General features: G+C 48.2%; 1 long non-coding RNA gene across 2 annotated transcripts in view; it reads left to right on the top strand.

The window, feature by feature from the left end:
* Positions 1-17,796, top strand: part of LOC146859565 (uncharacterized) — a 424,617-nt gene that overhangs the window by 218,801 nt on the left and 188,020 nt on the right. For both annotated transcript variants that reach the window (XR_014979035.1, XR_014979034.1), the window contains exon 5: positions 4,126-4,143. This is a non-coding gene — a long non-coding RNA (uncharacterized LOC146859565). The remainder of the gene's footprint in view (positions 1-4,125; positions 4,144-17,796) is intronic.

The raw sequence follows: 17,796 nt of genomic DNA, 5'->3' as shown, positions 1-17,796 counted from the left end.
AGTTTAACCTTCTAGAGGACAAGGTGACAATGGAAACACCTGGAAACCAGGCCGCACCACCTGTAGAGTTTAACCTTCTAGAGGACAAGGTGACAATGAAACACCTGGAAACCAGGCCGCACCACCTGTAGAGTTTAACCTTCTAGAGGACAAGGTGACAATGAAACACTGGGAAACCAGGCCGCACCACCTGGAGAGTTTAACCTTCTAGAGGACAAGGTGACAATGGAAACACCTGGAAACCAGGCCGCACCACCTGTAGAGTTTAACCTTCTAGAGGACAAGGTGACAATGAAACACTGGGAAACCAGGCCGCACCACCTGTAGAGTTTAACCTTCTAGAGGACAAGGTGACAACGGAAACACCTGGAAACCAGGCCGCACCACCTGGAGAGTTTAACCCTCTAGAGGACAAGGTGACAACGGAAACACCTGGAAACCAGGCCGCACCACCTGTAGAGTTTAACCTTCTAGAGGACAAGGTGACAACGGAAACACCTGGAAACCAGGCCGCACCACCTGGAGAGTTTAACCCTCTAGAGGACAAGGTGACAACGGAAACACCTGGAAACCAGGCCGCACTACCTGGAGAGTTTAACCTTCTAGAGGACAAGGTGACAATGGAAACACCTGGAAACCAGGCCGCACCACCTGTAGAGTTTAACCTTCTAGAGGACAAGGTGACAATGAAACACCTGGAAACCAGGCCGCACCACCTGTAGAGTTTAACCTTCTGGAGGACAAGGTGACAATGAAACACTGGGAAACCAGGCCGCACCACCTGTAGAGTTTAACCTTCTAGAGGACAAGGTGACAATGAAACACTGGGAAACCGTGCCATATCACATGTAGAGTTTAACTCTCTAGGGACCAAGATGACAATGACAAACTAGGAAACCATGCCATACCACTTGTGGAGTTTAACTTTCTAGAGGTCCAGGTGACATGGAAACAATAGGATACCATGACATATCACTTGTGGAGTTTAACAATCCAGAGACCAAGATGACAATGACAAACTAGGAAACCATGCCATATCACTTGTGGAGTTTAACTCTCTAGAGGTCCAGGTGACAATGAAACACGAGGAAACCATGCCATATAACTTGTAGAGTTTAACCTTCTAGAGGACAAGGTGACAATGGAAACAATAGGAAGCCAGGCCGCACCACCTGTAGAGTTTAACCTTCTAGAGGACAAGGTGACAATGAAACACTGGGAAACCGTGCCATATCACATGTAGAGTTTAACTCTCTAGGGACCAAGATGACAATGACAAACTAGGAAACCATGCCATACCACTTGTGGAGTTTAACTTTCTAGAGGTCCAGGTGACATGGAAACAATAGGATACCATGACATATCACTTGTGGAGTTTAACAATCCAGAGACCAAGATGACAATGACAAACTAGGAAACCATGCCATATCACTTGTGGAGTTTAACTCTCTAGAGGTCCAGGTGACAATGAAACACGAGGAAACCATGCCATATAACTTGTAGAGTTTAACTCTCTAGAGGATGAGGTGACAATGGAAACAATAGGAAGCCATGCTATATCATGCGTTTACTGCTCTGTCAAGGTCAGCATATCAGACCAATTCAATAACCTTAGACAAACATGGGAGCAGGACATTGAGCCAGCTGAGGATAATGATGGGGTGGAGGCCAGACTAGCACCTCACGACCTGGCCATTGTTCCCAGGGCTTGCCTCATCCAAATTAAATATTTATACAAATTGCACTGTTACTCATTTGAGCTGCACTCATTTCCCACATCTACCCACGATGCAAGGCACATAACAAGAATTGGTTGCACGTGGGCTGGCAGTGCCCTCAAATCAAAGACACGGGTCCCAAATAGGCGCATTTCTATCGCAAGTCCATAGAATCCCAATAGTGAATCTTCCAAATGTATGTCTGCATGAACTGATGAGCGATTGGGAAGGTTCAAGTCATGGACAACCCCTGTTGGGGAGGAGCTTCCTACTCCCCAAAAGAGACACTGGACGGAAATGAAAGGTTCCACACTCCCCAAACATGCAACTATGATCGAATGGGCAGGCAGCACAGATCAATGAGTGATAGCAGAGAGAATGTGGGGTCCCTGCGGGGGTTAGTCTGGTCTCAGCGTAGGACGGACAAGGCGCTTAGATCTGTGAGTGACAGGCGAGAGAATGTGGGGTCCCTGCGGGGGTTAATCTGGTCTCAGCATAGGATGGACGAGGCGCCTAGATCAGTGTGTGAGAGGCGAGAGAATGTGGGGTCCCTCGTGGAGTTATCCCGGTCTCAGTGTAGGATGGACAAGGTACTTAGATCTGTGAGTGACAGGCGAGAGAATGTGGGGTCCCCGGGGGAGTTACTCTGGACTCAGCGGAGGATGGACGAGGAGCATGGATCCGTGTGTGAAAGTCGAGAGACTGTGGGGTCTCTGGGGGACTCATTGGGGTCTCAGTGTAGGATGGACACACTCCGCTTAGACCAATGTAGTATGAACATTATGCAATGCAATGTTATACTTTAATCATGCCTTCATACACGGTCAGTGTAGATCAGCACCAGGATACTCTGCCAGGTGATAGTGCCCTCTACAAAGCCACATAACATAGCATGACATGATGTGACATGGCGTAACATAGCATAACATGAGATAGCATAAATACTATGACATGATATGGCATAACATAGTATGACATGAAATAACATGACATGGCATAACATAGCATGACATGACATGTCATGGCGTGACATAGCATAAGATGAGATAAAATGACACGGCAAAACATAGCATGACATGACGTGGCATAACATAGCATGACATATCATGACATACCATACCATAACATAGCATGACTTGACTTGACATGACATAGCATAAGATGACATGACATGACAAATCATGGCATGACATGGCATAGCATAGCATGACATGACGTGACATGACACAACATCACTCAACTATGTAGAAACAATAAAAATGTTCTTTAAACGAAGCAGGGGCATTCCTACACTTGTTCCAACACACGATGCCGAGCCCGTGTACCCTTGTATCTCAAAACTCCTAACAAACAGTATTGGAAACTTCCAGACACTGGATCAAGGCAGAAACCACAGGCACACATTACCAAATGCGTTCGACCTCGAAGCTGGAAAACCGTGTTTGAGTCTTGGCTATGACGCTCAACATACTGTGATTCTAGGCAAATCCGTAATCTCCCCATGCCTAATATAAATGAATGTGTCCTTATGTACAGCGACTGGTGCTCATGTTATGTCATGTTATGTTAAAAGCTGTTTGTAGAGCGCAGTTATCACTCCCAGGAGCATCATGGCGCAAAGCGGATCACTTGACAGACATGGTGACTGTGGCTGGAGAAATGGTTTAGATGAGTGCTCTGCATAGTGCATCAGGGGCCATAAAAATCCAGGTTTTCAGGGTCTTCCTGAAAATAGTTTCTGATTGGATGAAGCAAAGGTTGTTGGGGAGTGGGTTCCAGGCCTTGGACCCAATCAGTGCAATTGATATTCCCCCTTTTGAGACAAATCTTAAGGTGGGGGGGGGTTTAGTAGATTTGCGTTAGATGATCTGAGAGTACGGCGTGGTACGTAGCGACAAACCTAGGCCGAAGGTAGTGAGGGCCTGAGGAATGAAAGATAAAGCGCTCTGATACCTGATACCTTCGGGTCAAGTTTGCGCTATATAAAACTCTGGGAAAAGAAATGCACCACCTCACGGGCCCTTGGACTCCTGTTGATGCGCTGTCCATGGAGCACATTAGTAGCTTATATTTCTCACCCTGCACTGCCTGTCTTTAAGTTAAGATGGCAGGCGCTGCAGAGCCTCTACCAGGGATTTAAATACCTATTACTGCACCCTCAGATGCTAAAACAGAGATAAGACAAGTAGAAGTGAGCACCAGTACCTCCGCGGAGGCCTCTGGAGGCCAGGGCAGAAGAGATGTGTGTGGGTGTGGGTGGGGGTAAGGATGTCTATGGTTAGCCATAAAGGTGGCTGATCCTGAGTTTGCCTCCCTGTAAGGGGTCACCGTCCTCCAAAGCAGATGCTGTACTCTGTGTGATATGATGGTCTTTTCTGAAACTCTCTCCTCTTATTTCTACTCCTAGGGTGGAGTTCCAGCAGCGGTGAGTGAAGCCTCAATCCCTCTTACTGATTCACTCGCTGCTTCCGCCTTGAGTGATCGCTCCCCTCGCTGCTCCTCACAGCGTGGTATCGTATTGCTGCATTGTAACCAAGTTGTGATATCTGCATAGCTCCATTTTTAGTAAGCTTCGTAATTTCATAGCGCTATTATCCCACAGCGCTTACATTGCTTTGATTGCATTGTTGTGTGTGATTTCCCCCGGCGCCCTGCTCTGTCCTCCCTTCCATTTTGATCCTGCTGTTGTTGTGTTCCCCTGAGCCCGCCACGCCTCCCAGCTGAGCTGCCCTCGCCCCTCCCCCTCCGCTATCCATATATGACAGTAGTTCCCGCGCCGAAGGTGCGCCAAAGGTAAGCCCGTCTACGCCCGTCCGCGCCTGGACCGCGCCCAGCGCCAGACCCCCTGCCCCTCGAGCTGCCCAGCCCTCCCGCATTACCTACGATGCCGCCTCCCTCCTAGCCCTCGACCCCGGTCGCGCCCCCAACTGCGTCCAAGCCGCTCCTGGACACACTCATGGCCCTTTCTCCTGCTACTCCTGCAAATTCAGCGGCACCGACAACATCTCTGCTACGTCCACACCACAGATTCCCGACCCCAACCACCTACAATGCATCCTTCTCAACACCCGATCAGTCCATAGGCATGCCATTGACCTATGGAATCTACTAGACACCATTTCCCCGGACATCGCCTTCCTTACGGAAACATGGATGAACGCTTCCTCCGCACCAGACATCACCATTGCCATCCCTGAAGACTATAAGATCACTCGCAAAGACCGTACCAGCCACACAGGAGGAGGAATCGCCATCGTCCACAAGAAATCTATCCGCATCTCAACCAGCTCTGACGTCAATCTCGCCAACTCCGAACATCTTCACTTCCAGATCCACATCGACCCCAAAACAACACTCAGAGGCACTCTCCTCTACAGACCACCAGGACCCCGCGCAAAATTCAGTGAAGACATCACGGACTTCATCACCCCACACGTGCTCCCCTCCAAAGATTACATCCTTCTGGGAGACCTCAACTTTCACCTTGAAAAGACCAACGACCACAACTCCACCACCCTGCTGGACAACCTCGCCAACCTCGGACTTAAACAACTAGTCACTTTCCCCACCCACATCGCAGGTCACACACTCGACCCCATCTTCACATCCAGCAATCATATCTCCTTCTGCCACACTACGGATCTCCTCTGGACCGACCACAGCTGCGTTCACTTCATCTACAACAAGCCGAAACCCATCATCCACTCCCAACCTACCCTGCAAAGAAACTGGAACAAAATCACCACGGACCAAATCTCCGCATCGCTCCTTCGAAACTCCCCAGCCCTCTCTTCTAACGCCAACGAAGCCACCGCCAACCTCACCCTATGGTTATCCAACACCGCCGACACCTTAGCTCCACTGAAAAAACGTCAAAGCAAACCTGGCAGCAAGAAAGCCTCATGGTTCAACGATGATCTCAAGAAGTCCAAGAAACTCTGCCGCTCCCTTGAAAAGGCCTGGAAAAAAGACCCAACCACCAGCACCAAGGACGCCTTCAAAAGCGCCACCCGCACCCACCACCAACTGATCCGAAAAGCCAAGAAAACAGCTTTCAAGGATCGACTTGACAACAACGCCCACAACAGCAAGGAACTTTTCAACATCGTCAAGGAATTTTCCAATCCCTCGGCCAACTCCAACGACATCACCCCCTCTCAAACCCTCTGCGACTCCCTAGCCTCTTTTTTCCACAACAAGATTGCAGACATCCACAACAGCTTTGACAACCAACCCGGAAACCAACCCACCCTACCATCTGCTGACCACCTTCCCCCCGTGAACACCCTTAACGCTTGGAACCCAATCTCCACTGAGGACACCATCCGCCTGATGAATTCCATCCACTCAGGATCCCCCACAGACCCATGCCCTCACCACATCTTCAACAAAGCAGACTCTGACATAGCACCGCACCTCCGGGACGTCATCAACTGCTCCTTCAACTCCGCTACCTTCCCAGAAGACTGGAAACACGCCGAACTCACTGCCCTTCTGAAAAAACCAACAGCGGACCCCACCGAACTCAAAAATTACCGCCCCATCTCGCTTCTTCCATTCCCGGCCAAAGTCATCGAGAAAGCCGTCAACAACCAGCTCACCGCTTTCCTCGAAGCCAACAAATCCCTCGACTCCTCACAGTCCGGCTTCCGAGCCAAACACAGCACTGAGACCGCCCTCATCGCAGCAACAGACGACATTCGAACTCTACTGGACAACGGAGACACAGTCGCCCTCATCCTCCTCGACCTCTCTGCAGCATTCGATACAGTCTGCCACAGCACCCTTCTACAACGCCTCAATAACATCGGAATCCAAGGAAAAGCACTTGAATGAATCACCTCGTTCCTCACCGGAAGAACCCAGAGAGTCCGCCTTCCTCCATTCAAGTCCGAGGCCTCTGAAGTCATCTGCGGCGTCCCTCAAGGATCCTCACTCAGTCCCACCCTCTTCAACGTATACATGAGCCCCCTCGCGGCCATCGCACGCCGACACAACCTCAACATCATCTCCTACGCGGACGACACTCAACTAATCCTTTCTCTCACCAATGACCCTAGCACCGCCAAAACTAACCTACACGAAGGAATGAAAGAAGTTGCCGAATGGATGAAACAAAGCCGTCTGAAACTGAACTCAGACAAAACTGAAGTCCTCATCTTAGGTACATCCCCCTCTGCATGGGACGATTCCTGGTGGCCTGAAGCCCTCGGAAAAGCACCCATCCCGACAGACCACGCCCGGAACCTAGGCTTCATCCTGGATTCTTCACTCTCAATGAACAGACAAGTCAGCGCCGTATCCTCTTCCTGCTTCAACATTCTTCGCATGCTCAGAAAAACATTTCGCTGGATCCCCCTCGAAACAAGGAAAACAGTTACCCACGCTCTAGTCACGAGCCGACTGGACTACGGAAACACCCTCTACGCGGGTACTACCGCAAAGCTCCAGAAGAAACTCCAACGAATCCAAAACGCATCAGCCAGGCTCATATTAGACATCCCTCGCAACGAACACATCTCTGATCACCTTAAAGACCTCCACTGGCTACCCGTCAATAAGAGGATCACCTTCCGACTGCTTACCCACGCACACAAATCACTCTACGACATCGGACCAGATTGCCTCAACTCTCGACTGTCCTTCTACACCCCCTCCCGCCAACTACGATCTTCCAGCCAAGCCCTCGCCACTATACCTCGCATCAACAAGACCACCATGGGAGGCAGATCCTTTGCATACCTGGCTGCTAAAACATGGAACTCACTCCCCGCCTACCTTCGCCTCACCCAGAACCACCTAGCGTTCAGAAAGCAGCTTAAAACGTGGATATTTGACAAATAATCCTCCTCCCCTTCCTAAGCGCCTTGAAACCCTCTGGGTACGTAGTGCGCTATACAAATTTTATGACTTGACTTGACTGACTCTTATTTTATCTTGTGGTCACATTTAGGCCCGAGTAGGGACACCACCATTTCCATGCTCCTGTTTTAAAGTTACCATCTTTTCTTAAATGCTGACATTTGAGGTTTGGCTGCCACAATATCAATTCAGGTCCATTGTATTACTGGAATAACTTGTGCGATTGTTTCAGGTGTCATTTGCATCTTTTTTTAGAAACTATTATTTTATATTGCAATCGGTGAAAGGATCGTTTTATATAGTCACAGGGCTTTATTTGCTGGAAACGAACGTATAACTTAAATTCTGTTATCCTGCATTAGAAAATGATTATTACTAACACTGCACCTCTTCTGCATCTTCTCTGCTCATATGTTCTTCTCCGACTTCTTCTCCCCTATGCTGCCTTTCTGCTGCTCCTCTCCTGCTCTTCTGCTGCGTCTCTTGTACATCTTCACTCCACTTCTGCTCCTGTTCTGCTCTTCTTTTGATCCTCTCTTGTTCCTCATCTGTGTATCCTGCATATACTCTGTTTCTCCTCCAGGGTGGCCTTCTGGTGAGTATAAGCTAATATCTAAGTCAAGGTATAATCAATAATATTCCATCAATACCTCTTAACGTAGAGATAGCACTCGGGTTTTGTAAGACCTGTCAGCCTTAGGGGGGTCTGCCCCAAACCCTTCGCATTCACTCCTCCTAGTCTGCTGGAATTCATTTTTGTTGCCCTTTGGACTCGGTGCACTTTACCACTGCTCACTCCCCTAAACCGAGTAAAAGTGGCTTATATCCAATTCGCACTTTTAATTTACTTATAAGTCCCTAGTATAGTGGTACTACATTCACCTAAGGCCTTTAAATTAAATGCTACGATTGGGCCTGCGGCACCTATTGTGCCACCCACTTAAGTAGCCCAGTAAAGCATGTCTCAGGCCTGCCACTGCAGCCTGTGTGCAGTTAAAAACTGCCAATTCGACTTGGCATGATAACCCCTTTGCCAGGTCTAAACCTTCATTTTTACTACATATAAGGCAACTATAGGGTTGGCCCTATACACGCCTTGTTACAGGGTGCAGTGTATATAAAAAGTTGGATTTGAGATCATTTATTACTACTGGAAGGTTTACCTCTCTCATGTGATAGCATTAGGTTACCTTATTGCATTTAATAAGCAATAACTTTTGCCTGGGAGTGGGTAGAAATGTCATGTTTGCTCTCTAGGGAATTTGAATTTACATTCCACTTTAATGGTAAAATTGGACATTAAGGGGTTGATTGGGATTTAGGGCCGATCGCCACCGCCCGCATGGCAGTGGCGATCTGCCCTACAACACACCTCGCCCGCCACCCCTTTCCCCCCCGCCATATTAGTATGGCGAGCAGACCCCGGTGGATGAAAAGACCGTCCAGCGGTTTCCCGCCGGTCACACAGGTGACCGGGCGGAAAAGGGGCCTGATATGGTGGCGGTGTCTGCTAGACACCGCCATCCATATTAGGAAGGCAGCGGGAAGCAGGTTTTCCGTGGCGGCGTTGCCGCCACAGAAAGGCATGCAGATTGTGCTTACAGGGGATCGTTGCGGGCCCCCAGGGTATCATGGGGGTGCACATGGGGGGTATGGTTCCCCCCCTACATTGTCATGGACATGGTGGCAGGCACTGCGCAGTGCCTGTCACCTTGTGCATGACAATGCACACAGTGCATTCCCAGCATTGTGGCGGGCAGTGCTTTGAGCACCGCCCGCCACAATGCTGGGAATAGAGGATGCCACTGCCATGGTGGCGGTAGCATCCTAATTTCAGGTGTGGGACCGCTGCACCACTGGCGGACGATCCCAGCATCCTAATCGGCCCCAAAGTTCGAATTCTTAACATTTTTAGAAAGTTGGCATTTTCCTGAGGTTGGCACTTTGATCTTTTTGTTGCTATTTTTGACTTTAAATTTTAAACATTCACAACTCCTGTTCTACTGATTGGATTTTTGTTGTTTTGTAGTAATTTTATTTATTAAAATTCAAAAAAAAAAAAATTGTGCGAGAGTGTTCTTGTGCTGTGTTTTCACTTTGTTACTGTTCGAGTGCTGTATAAATACATTGGGGCGTATTATCAAGGGTTTGCATCATGCTTTGACCACGCAATGTTGTGCATGGCGACTCAACCCTAAAATACTCAAGCCACGCAAGGCTACTTTGCAGGGCCCTGAGTGGCTTGATGAATTATGAGTAACGCAACACAGCGCATAGCGCTGCATTACTCTACTGTGGCCCAGGGAAGCGTTCCATGGGCGTTGCATGGATGCCCATAGATTTTGATGCATTCCCAGAATTACCATTACTGATAGACCTGGGAGTGCGCCAAAATGTTACGCCTTCCCAGGGGACGCGTAACGAGGAGAAATATCTTTATTTCTGCTTGTTACTTCCTGCAGCACACATGGAAAGAAGAATATGCCTGAGTGGATTGTTTTTGTGCAGGAAGGTGTCCCTTTCTTCACAAAAACATTCCTGCATGCAACGCACGTACCCTTTCACCATGGTGCAAGGGTGCCTGCGTTGGCGCTAGGCAGCTTAGGCAGCCTTTTGGGCACCGGTGCTGGGGAAAAAGCAGGAAAGCTCCGTATCGTGTTAAACATGGCACCTTCCTGCCCTTTTCCTGTAACACAGCCCAGCAAGGGGACTTGCTGTGCTGCATTACCTTTCCATAAATCTACCACTATATACATTGCTTCTACGTGAAGCCTGAATGCATTCGGCTCAGCTACCACTGGGCAAACACAGGCTAATTTAATGACTTGTGTGGCTCATCCTGACAAGGATTGTGGCTCACACGCCTCCCCCTCAATCACAACCAACCACCTAATTTCTCACAGTGTTGCAAAGCTATGTAAATAGTCAAATCAGTTGTTCCCTTTTAATTATTGCTATAATCCTTTTATGGTTGTGAAGGGTTTATTTTTAAAGTGAAGGGTTCAACCTAGAGTTTGCGGAGCAGTCATATATTCTCTAGCACTGTGTGATCTTGCACCTCTATCACACCGACAGAGGAAAGGCCTCAATAGGTAAACATCAGCAGACCAGAGGTAAACACACCAGTGGCATTTCTGGGAAATAGGACCATTTTCATCCAACTATGACTGGGTACCTCAGAAGTCCACTCATTGAATTTCCATCACTGACAAGCCTTGGCAAGGACATTTTGTCCAATCACTGCAGGCACTGTGAGTGTTTCCCTGATAAGCAGGTACTCTGCCTGCAGACACTGAGTCCATCCTAGAGGTGTACTGTGAAGGCATACCTCCGTGACTGTAAAACGAGAGAGCTGCCTTGTATTCCTTCGAGAACCCGGTTAATTAGAATGCAGCAAAAAGCAAAGGCTTCATCAGAAAAAGTGAAAATATGCTTCAGAGATCACTTTTTGAAATAGTGACATTAGAAATTCATGGGATTGCAAAATAAATACAGTTGTATTGTGCCATAACAAAAATGTGGGTGGCACCATGGGCAGTGCCCATTTGATAAGTGAAAGAAATCCTCTAAAGAATTTAAAATATAATGACATAGGTTCATAAGCAAATGGTGAAAACATGAGTTGGTAGGGCAGTCCAACGGCCACCTCTGCTTGTTGCTGTGAAAGAAGGGAGATTGCTGCCAGTCTGTTGAGTGCCATTCTAAAAAGCACATGCAAAAGAAACACTTGATGGACGGAATGCTGGACAATGCAAACATTCCCCCCCAGTCACAAGGATCTGGGTTAAATCCATCATTCGTTTGCACACCATACCACCCTAGTTTGAACCCAGCCGTATGCAAATCAGTCTTGACCCTGTTCCTTGTTGGAACAGTCCAGCCCGAACTGCCGAGCCAGGTCCTCCCTGGAACAGAAACAAGCATCCTTGGACTGGTTTCAGGGCATCCCCCTTCATCAGCCAGGCTAGCTTGAATCGAGTGGTGTAGTGAGCACGGGACCCAAGTCTGGGCATACCCTTCCCACTAGGGTGACATATGCAAAAGAAACACTTGATGGACGGAATGCTGGATAATGTAAACATTCACCCCCAGTCACAAGGATCTGGGTTAAATCCATCATTCTTTTGCTCACCACAACACCCCAGTTTGGACCCATCCATATGCAAATCAGTCTTGACCCTGTTCCTTGAGGAAACACTCCAACCCAAACTGCCAAGCCAGGTCCTCCTTGGACCGGAAACAAGCATCCTCGGACAGGTTTCAGGACATCACCCTTCATCAGCCTGGCTAGCTTGAATCCAGTGGTGTAGTGAGCACGGACCCACGTCTGGGCATACCCTTCCCACTTAGGGCAGCATATGCAAAAGAAACAATTGATGGCCGGAATGCTGGACAATGCAAATATTCACCCCAGTCACAAGGATCTGGGTTAAATTCATAATTCTTTTGCTCACCATACCACCCAAGTTTGGACCCAACCATATGCAAATCAGTCTTGACCCTGTTCCTTGTGGGAACAGTCCTGCCCGAACTGCCAAGCTTGGTCCAGCCTAGGCCAGAAACAAGCATCCTGGGACCGGTTTCGGGGCATCACCCTTCATCAGCCAGGCTAGCTTGAATCCAGTGGTGTAGTTTGCACAGGACCGACATCTGGGCATACCCTTCCCACTTAGGGCGACATATGCAAAAGAAACTTGTGTTCTTTGTGTTTACACCTGAGGCGGAAAGCCGGGTGTTAGGCCACTCGCAGCATTCTCTTTTTAATACAAATCCGAAAGTTCCCGTTATTTCTGTTTAGCGCCGTATTTTAATAGCGAACCTAGCATCTCTGCACTCCCCTGACCCTCGGATACATTGCCATAGACCCTGACGCTATACTAGATCATTGGCGGCCATATTGGAGTAAGTAGCCAGTCCCAGCGCTCTAGTCCCCAGCGCCGAGACTACAAAAGGAGGCATCGCGAGCACTCGCGAGACTTGTGTTCTTTGTGTTTACACCTGAGGCGGAAAGCCGGGTGTTAGGCCACTCGCAGCATTCTCTTTTTAATACAAATCCGAAAGTTCCCGTTATTTCTGTTTAGCGCCGTATTTTAATAGCGAACCTAGCATCTCTGCACTCCCCTGACCCTCGGATACATTGCCATAGACCCTGACGCTATACTAGATCAGTGGCGGCCATATTGGAGTAAGTAGCCAGTCCCAGCGCTCTAGTCCCCAGCGCCGAGACTACAAAAGGAGGCATCGCGAGCACTCGCGAGACTTGTGTTCTTTGTGTTTACACCTGAGGCGGAAAGCCGGGTGTTAGGCCACTCGCAGCATTCTCTTTTTAATACAAATCCGAAAGTTCCCGTTATTTCTGTTTAGCGCCGTATTTTAATAGCGAACCTAGCATCTCTGCACTCCCCTGACCCTCGGATACATTGCCATAGACCCTGACGCAATACTAGATCAGTGGCGGCCATATTGGAGTAAGTAGCCAGTCCCAGCGCTCTAGTCCCCAGCGCCGAGACTACAAAAGGAGGCATCGCGAGCACTCGCGAGACTTGTGTTCTTTGTGTTTACACCTGAGGCGGAAAGCCGGGTGTTAGGCCACTCGCAGCATTCTCTTTTTAATACAAATCCGAAAGTTCCCGTTATTTCTGTTTAGCGCCGTATTTTAATAGCGAACCTAGCATCTCTGCACTCCCCTGACCCTCGGATACATTGCCATAGACCCTGACGCTATACTAGATCATTGGCGGCCATATTGGAGTAAGTAGCCAGTCCCAGCGCTCTAGTCCCCAGCGCCGAGACTACAAAAGGAGGCATCGCGAGCACTCGCGAGACTTGTGTTCTTTGTGTTTACACCTGAGGCGGAAAGCCGGGTGTTAGGCCACTCGCAGCATTCTCTTTTTAATACAAATCCGAAAGTTCCCGTTATTTCTGTTTAGCGCCGTATTTTAATAGCGAACCTAGCATCTCTGCACTCCCCTGACCCTCGGATACATTGCCATAGACCCTGACGCTATACTAGATCATTGGCGGCCATATTGGAGTAAGTAGCCAGTCCCAGCGCTCTAGTCCCCAGCGCCGAGACTACAAAAGGAGGCATCGCGAGCACTCGCGAGACTTGTGTTCTTTGTGTTTACACCTGAGGCGGAAAGCCGGGTGTTAGGCCACTCGCAGCATTCTCTTTTTAATACAAATCCGAAAGTTCCCGTTATTTCTGTTTAGCGCCGTATTTTAATAGCGAACCTAGCATCTCTGCACTCCCCTGACCCTCGGATACATTGCCATAGACCCTGACGCTATACTAGATCAGTGGCGGCCATATTGGAGTAAGTAGCCAGTCCCAGCGCTCTAGTCCCCAGCGCCGAGACTACAAAATGAGGCATCGCGAGCACTCGCGAGACTTGTGTTCTTTGTGTTTACACCTGAGGCGGAAAGCCGGGTGTTAGGCCACTCGCAGCATTCTCTTTTTAATACAAATCCGAAAGTTCCCGTTATTTCTGTTTAGCGCCGTATTTTAATAGCGAACCTAGCATCTCTGCACTCCCCTGACCCTCGGATACATTGCCATAGACCCTGACGCTATACTAGATCAGTGGCGGCCATATTGGAGTAAGTAGCCAGTCCCAGCGCTCTAGTCCCCAGCGCCGAGACTACCAAAGGAGATAGGCACACCTCCGCGCAGCGGACGCGAACAGCGGCGCCGGAGTGGCGCCGAAGTCAAGCCAAAGTCCTGCCCGTCTGCGCCCGTCCGCGCTAAGTCCGGGCCTAGGGCCATAAATTACGTCCCATTTACCCCCATGTCACCCACTAAAGACTACTTATTATCATTGAACACCCATTCTTTGAACTGTCCCCAAACCATCGTGGTAGAAAAATGGACTGAACCCTTTTCTTGCCCACAATGCAAGCAACACATATTACCCTCCACGACACAACGCCTTAAAAATACTGGGAGGACCCTTAAGGGAGCACTTATAAATGCACGCTCCATGTGCAAGAACGCTCAACATATATATGACCTCATTACTGAAATGGATCTCGACTGCCTAATGGTAACTGAGACGTGGCTCAAAGACTGGACCAATCCCGATATAGTTAATGCCCTCCCCTCGGGCTTTCTAATTCAGAGATTGGACCGACCTCATCAACGTGGAGGAGGATTAGCCATAATTTATCGTGACTCCTTTAAATGCACCACTGCGGAAATATCTGAAATAAAAGAAGCTGAATGCCTCAGTTTCAGTCTGCAAGCCCATGACTCTTTCACTTTTTCTGGTCTATTAATATATCGACCCCCCGGACAAGCTACCCGCTTCTTGGACAGCTTTGGGGAAGCTCTCGCTAACCTAATTCTACGCTCGGCCAATTTCACTCTACTAGGAGATATAAATATACATTTGGATAACCCCAATGACCCCAACACGGTTTACTTTAAAGACATATTGACCATACTAGGCTTGACGATTCTAACTCAGGAGCCTACTCATAATGCCGGGCATATATTAGATTGCATATGCTCGAATATCAATACACTAACTGTTGATCCTCCTCTGACCCAAACATGGTCAGACCATAAACTTATGAGTTTTAATCTAAAAATAGACAACAATAAAGAAACTAAGTCAATTCCCACCACCACAAATTCCACCCCCTGCTGGAAAAAAATTATCGAGCACCCGGAATTAATGAACTGGGTACAGACAGCAAAACCAACACCAGTGGGAAATGTGTGCACTGATTACGCAAACTATAACAACTGGGTGAAATCCATTGGGGAAAAAATGACAACAGGAGGAGCCAAATCTAACAAAATACAAAGGAAAAAATCCGCTCCCTGGTACACTAAATCCCTAAAAGCCACGCTAAGAGAAGTGAAACTCCTGGAAAGAAAATGGCGTCGCCATTATAAAAAGGAAGATAGGGAAATCTATAAGAATGTTAGGAGGAATTACCATACCTCCATCAAGTTGGCGAAAACTAACTATTACACCAACTTGATAGAATCGACCAACAACAATCAAAAAGAAATATTCCAAATAGTCAATGGCTTCAGAAAACCCAAAATACTATCACAGGAAATTCCACCGTCCCAAGCCCTCTGCGACAAAATAGCGGAATATTTCGAACAGAAAATTACAAACTTTACAAAAGAGTTTCCACAGATCAGTCAACCAGCATTAAATACAGCTGACCCTACCATCCAAATAGACTCACCTTGTACTACCACATGGGATAATTTTACTTTGATTAATTCTACCGAGTCTGCTCAAGCTATCTCTAAATTGAACTCAGGCTCCCCTCTTGACCCCTGCCAACCCCTACTGCTCAAGGCTATAAAAGATGAGGTCAACCCAATTATAAACTCAATCCTGAACTCCTCCCTACAAACAGGAGATATCCCCGCATGCTGGAAGGTCGCGGTAGTCAAACCCCTTCAGAAAAAAACTATTCAGGACCCTACGACACTGTCAAACCTCCGACCCATATCACTTCTTCCAGCACTATGCAAACTCACAGAGACATGTGTAAACAAACAACTCACAGCATATCTCGAGAACAACAATTTGTTACATCCCAATCAAGCAGGTTTTCGCTCTCACCACTCAACTGAATCTGCCCTTATTTTCTCAACGGAAACTATCAGGGCCGCTTTGGATCAGGGCAAAAGAGCCGTCCTGATCCTACTGGATCTCTCTGCGGCGTTCGACACGGTGTCCCATGATATTCTACTTCATCGCCTGAGTAGTGCAGGCATAGGGGGCACCGTGTTGAAATGGTTTACCAACTTCCTCAGACAAAGAAAACAGACTATTCTCCTAGGTCCACATTACTCTGAGGCAAGAGAAGTTCAATCTGGGGTACCTCAGGGCTCTAGCTTAAGCCCCATATTGTTTAACCTATATATGGTCCCCCTAATGAAACTTATCTCCTCTTTTGCTATCAGCTCAATAGCCTACGCCGATGATACTCAACTAGTTGTAATCCTAGATGAGGACGCGGCAATTGCTGAACGTTCCCTCAGAGATTGTCTGAAGGCCACTTTCGAGTGGATGAACACAAACCACCTGAGATGCAACACTGCAAAGACGGAAATTTTACCCTTTGGGAAAAATAATCTGTTTTCTCCCCAAACCTGCTGGCCACCTAATGCTGAAGCCCCGCCGAGTACCATAAAGAGTGCCCGAAATTTAGGAATTAAAATTGACGAGGCACTATCCTTCAAGCAACAGACCAGTGAAGTGGCTGGCTCCTGTTTCAATATCATCAAAAGCCTTCGGAAATTCTTTGACTTCCTCCCCCTACCAGCAAGGAAAACGGTAGCGGTGGCATTGATTACATCTAGGTTGGACTATTGTAACGGACTGTATGTGGGTGCCAACAAGGCCCTCCTACATAAGCTGCAGATGGTGCAAAATACTGCAGCAAGGCTGGTGCTAAAAATGCCAAGAAAATCCTCAGCATCCGCAGCACTTGACACCCTCCACTGGCTCCCTATCCAAAAGAGAATCCTATTCAAACTACTGATCATCTCTTTCAGAGCATTCCATAAAAGAGGCCCTACCTACCTGACTAACAAATTTAATCGCTACCACCCCGGACGTTATCTAAGATCTGCTACGGCCAACCTAATGACCATTCCAAAGTTTCGATTGGCCACTAGAGGGGGAAAGTCCCTGGCGGTCAAAGGCTCTAGAGCCTGGAACACACTTCCACCTCAAATTCGTGAAATCTCCTGTGAGAGCAAATTCAGGAAAGCCATTAAAACCTGGATTTATAACCTAACTGCCTCCACCTGCAAAACCCTGGTCTAATATCTACTTTAGGGTCTATTACATCTCCCTTCTGCCTTCGAACCACACAAATTGAACCTAGCGCCAAGATGCTCCTCGGAGCGATAGAGCGCTATATAAAATCCCCCCAAACATAATTGATGGACGGAATGCTGGATAATGCAAACATTCACCCCAGTCACAAGGATCTGGGTTAAATCCATTATTCTTTTGCTCTCCACACCACCACAGTTTGGACCCAGCTATATGCAAATCAGTCTTGACCCTGTTCCTTGTGGGTACAGTCCAGCCTGAACTGCCAAGCCAGGTCCTCCATGGACCGGAAACAAGCATCCTGGGACCGGTTTCAGGGCATCACCCTTCATCAGCCAGGCTAGCTTGAATCCAGTGGTGTAGTGAGCACGGGACCTACGGCTGGGCATACACATCCCACT

This window comes from Triturus cristatus, chromosome 3_1, assembly GCF_964204655.1.
Source record: "Triturus cristatus chromosome 3_1, aTriCri1.1, whole genome shotgun sequence".
Classification (NCBI taxonomy): Eukaryota; Metazoa; Chordata; class Amphibia; order Caudata; family Salamandridae; genus Triturus; species Triturus cristatus.
The sequence above is the reverse complement of the archived record's forward strand: the minus strand, read 5'-3'. Positions and strand labels throughout refer to the sequence as shown.